Source organism: Megalops cyprinoides, chromosome 2 (assembly GCF_013368585.1).
Source record: "Megalops cyprinoides isolate fMegCyp1 chromosome 2, fMegCyp1.pri, whole genome shotgun sequence".
NCBI classification, from domain to species: domain Eukaryota; kingdom Metazoa; phylum Chordata; class Actinopteri; order Elopiformes; family Megalopidae; genus Megalops; species Megalops cyprinoides.
Window position 1 is genome coordinate 67,234,542 of NC_050584.1, and position 5,000 is coordinate 67,239,541.

The window sequence follows — 5,000 nt, forward strand, 5'->3', positions numbered from 1 at the left end:
CTGCAACTCATCAAACACCAGAACTCTTCTTAAACCCTCCGGTGATTAGCGCTGACCAGAACTGCTTGGACAAAACAGGAGGGAATAGAAATAAATAAAAAATAAAATAGAGATATTACAAATATACAGTATTACAAAGTTCAAGTTTTCAAGAGTTCAACTTCAAGTTCACTTTTATTGTCATGTGTATTAAAAATACAATGAAATACTTGTGCTCCGACTCTCTCTGCCTTAACATGAAGGGCACACCATCACAAAACCAACAAAGGACACTACAGACCCACATAGACTATGTACACCTTGCACATGTAGATATACACTAGGGTCCAAAATTATTGGGACACCTGGGCATTTTGGGGTTAAGTGTGGATGTGTCCATGTAGCCATTAGTTTTATGACTCGAACTTAATTTATGGTGTGGCGAAAACAGTTACATGTTTTGGCAACTATTAACATTTTCAAAACATCTCTTTATGTTGACCTCAGGACTAATGCTTAGGCGCTACATGTATGTTAAAACAGTCACTGATACATGCTGTTACGTTCCATATTACAGCTGGATTCTCAAGTGTTTATCAGACGCTCTCATTTTTCTTGTCACTCCTGCTGACAAGGAACTAGCTGTGCTACACAAAAAGTTGAATGTTTGAAGTGATTGTCCCTAGAGTTGCAACAGGTTTCAGTCCATGTGTTATTGTGGTTGTTGTATGGTCATGTTGTTGTTGGTGTTAGTATACAGTTGTGGTTGTGGTCATGTTGTTGGTGGTGGTGTTGATGTTAGTATAGTGTTGTGGTTGTTGTGTGGTAATGGTCATGTTATTGGTGTTGGTGTTAGTATAGTGTTGTGGTTGTGGTCCACGTGTTGTTGTGGTTGTGGTAGTGGCCATTGTAGCAACTTTTAGTTAAACCCCTACCTGTATAGACCAGTGCTCTAGGTTCAGAGGGAGGTGGTAATGATTAGATTGACACAAGCTGAAAGACGATTAGCCGGCTTTACTATGAATGTAAAATGATGTCATTAAATTGTCACATACAAACACTGAACTACAATATGGATACATTCACATACACTATATGGACAAAAGTATTCAGCCGACTGACCATTACACCAACAGGGACTGTAATGACATTGTATTCAAATACATATACTTTAATATGGAGTTGGTCCCCCTTTTGCAGCTATAACAGCTTCCACTCTTCTTGTAAGGCTTTCCACAAGATTTTGGAGTGTTTCTGTGGGAATTTTTGCCCATTCATTCTGTAGAACATTTATGAGGTCAGGCACTGATGTTGGACAAGAAGGCTTGGCTCGCAATCTCCGTTCCAGTTCATCCCAAAGGTGCTCGATGGGGTTGAGGTCAGGGCTCTGTGCGGGCCAGTCAAGTTCTTCCACATCAAACTCATCAAAACATGTCTTTATAGTCCTTGCTTTGTGCACTGGGGCACAGTCATGTTGGAATAGAAAAGGGCCTTCCCCAAACTGTTGCCACAAAGTTGAAAGCATAGCGTTGTCCAAAATGTCTTAAGCTTTAAGATTCACTGGCCCTTCACTGGAGATAAGGGGCCTAGCCCAAACCTTGAAAAACAGCCCCACACCATTATCCCTCCTCCACCAAATTTCACAGTTGGCACAATGCAGTTAGGCAGGTAATGTTCTCCTGGCATCCGCCAAACCCAGACTCACCCATCTGACTGCCAAACAGAGAAGTGTGATTCGTCACTCCATAGAACACGTTTCCACTGCTCCAAAGTTCAGTGTCGGTGTGCTTTACACCACTCCATCCGATGCCTGGCATTGGACTTGGTGATGTGAGGCTTGCATGCAGCTGCTCGGCCATGGAAACCCATTCCATGAAGCTCCCGCTGCGCAGTTTTTGTGCTTACATTAATGCCAGCGGAAGTTCAGAACTCTTCAGCTATGGAATCAGCAGAGCGTTGGCGACTTTCACGCACCATGCGCCTTAGCAGTCGTTGTCTGTGATTTTTTACATGGTCTTCCGCTTCGTGGCTGAGTTGCTGTTGTTCCTAAACGCTTCCACTTTCTAATAATATCACTTACAGTTGACCATGGAATATTCAGCAGGGATGAAATATCATGAACCGTATTATTGCAGAGGTGGCATCCTATCACAGTACCACACTTGAAATCACTGAGCTCTTCAGACGACCCGTTTTGTATCACAAATGTTTGCAAATGGAGACTGCATGGCTAGGTGCGTGATTTTATACACCTGTGGCAATGGGTCTGATTGAAACACCTGAATTCAATAATTACCAGGTGTGGCCAAATACTTTTGTCCATATAGTGTAGATCAATATGCTGTTACTATGCACAATGCAACAATGTTTTTTTTCCAGTATCTTTCCTTTGGTTTGGGTGCGCCCATAAAATAAAAGCAATAAACAAATGAATTTAGAAGAATGTAAACAAAGCCCCCCCCCCCCCCCCCCCCCAAAAAAAAAAAGATAACGGCCTTCTCAGTCCTACCGCGGTTTGCAATAGTATAAAGGAAAAATCTTCCCAGCCGTCATCCGGGCCTTGGCTGTTTTCTTCTGTGGGCAGTTAAATTCTTCCAGGGTGGCCCGCCATCTCATGTCGGAAAATCTTCACAATTAAACCTCCAACTCTCTCGCATGAGCCAAAATAATAAAAACAGGACACCTGACATGTGCATATACAACAGTCAGTGATTTGTTTGTTACATTGAAACATACATAACTATCATGTATATTATCCTTAATAAAATTCTGTTTATGTAATTTGTTTCAAGTTGTTTCCATTGCAAGACAGGGTTCAAAGGTTCTAACATTGTCACATTTACCAAGTTTAACATTCAATAACATACTATTCTTTTTCTTTCACGGTAATCCAATTCACTGTATGTTACTATTGTTGTCTACTGCAAATACAGGTAAGTATTTGAAATACTCTCACAACATTACATTAATTTTAACAAATAAAATGTCTCTCTCTCCATATATTACAGTTCACTGTACTAACTGCACAGCTTTATAATGAAATACGTATGCGCTACCTTGTCCCCCAATAAAATGAAGTAGAGCCTGCCAGGTCAGTGGTGGAATGCACCTGAGTGTAGGTGTGTCAGTCTCACCTGAGGAGAGTAGACAAGTAGAGATTATTAAGATATTGAAAGTAGACCTTGAGAGTTCTGGTGACACATTTACCTTTTATTGATTTTCCAGTCCGGGCTGACAGACAGTCACAGCCATGGCAGGGACTGGAGCGGCCATCACCATCGTCCTCCTGTGGATTCTGACACTGACTGAATGCCAAGGTAACACAAAAGCCTCTTTCCACCTTCACTCTCACCTGCTGTGTTTTTAGTGGACCCGATTTTTCTTGTCACTCTCATGGGATATGGTAAAAATGTAAGGAGGAACTAGTTCAAGGACTGGCCCAGAGTCTTGAAGAAATAAGGAATAAAATCATCAATAAATGAATAATGAAGTATGGTATGGTATGGGATGGTAAGGTACTGTATGTCTGTCAGTGTGGTGTGTGCACATCGGTAGGATTGGATGTACTTCAGTTTACTGTTGACGTTGGTCTGGGTCACTACTGTTCATTCACGTTACTGTACTGTCACTAAAGATGTGTAACTCTGTTAGGCAGCTGATTCATATTTACACCTTCAGAAGACAGTCTGGAATACATGGCAGTTGTTACGATACATCGCTAGAGTCACAACAGGTTTCTGTTCATGGGTTATGTTAACTTGTATTTAGGGTATGTATACGTTGTTGCCACGTTGTGTCAGTAGTGGTTTCAGTGCTTGTCACCTTGTGTGTGAGGATGCCTGTATTTCCACATTCTTGGGATGCTTGTACCTGGCAGCAGAGGTGACTCAGTTCGGTAGCTGCACAGATATGAGCTACATGAGTGTAATGCAGACTCTGTGGAGGGGAGCTGTCTTTACATTCACTCTGCCTGCAAAGCGACATATTTCCCTGCATAACTAAACCTTGGGTGGATATTCCTGAAAAAAAAAAACATTTTTGACTTTGAAGAAGAAAAAAAGGGCAGGCAAATCATCCAAATAGACAGTCTGTCTAAGTCCAGATGCAAACACTGGTCAGAACTCCAGAGTGGTTTCTCCTCTGAAAGAATGCTGTGGAGCTCTGAGCTCTTTGGATGAAAGATGTTGGGTAAATCATGTTTATTTGCATCTGAGACTGAACCTCAATGTTGACATTGTCTATCTGTAACACATACTGTGAAAAAGTGCTTACCTAGTGCTTGTTTTCCCAATATTAATGTCTTGCTATTATTGTTTACCTGACCTTTGGACGGTCATCCACACAAACCTACATACGGGGAGCACCCTGAAGCATTCCAGTCTAAGTATCTTGTTCAGAGGAGCAGCAGCAGCGCCTTATCCAGGAGCTGAACCTGCAACCCTTTGGTTAGCAGCCCGGCTCCCTAACTGCTGAACCACTCTGCTGTGTGTTCTTCCTCTGCAGACACACCTGTTACCTGCCTCTTCTCTGAGGCCTGTGTGCTGCCGTGCAGCTTCAGATACTCACGTGACGAGGTCATTCACTGGCAACTAAACAGTGGCCAGAGGGACATCACTGGACGGGACATCATCACCGTCCACAGCTACTACCATGGCAACGATCAGCTAAAGCACCAAGACAGGCGCTACAAAGGACGGACCTCTCTCTTTAAGGACCTGATCTCCCACGGCAACGCATCCCTGCTGCTACAGAACAGCATCATTCAGGACCAGGGCAGATACAAGTGTTACACCAGCACCACACTGGGCAACCAGGAGTCCTTTGTGAGCCTGACAGTGGAGGGTAAGTCTCCCCACAACCATCTCCCGCTAATGCCCTCATGACCCACAGTGTTCCTGGTGTTTAACAGCAAAACCCTTTCCCAGGTGACCTGGGAATCATTATTCACTCAAAGCATCTGCACATAGCCTACGCGGTACACCATGTGACACTTCCTGGACTCTTCCACCTTCACAGGAATG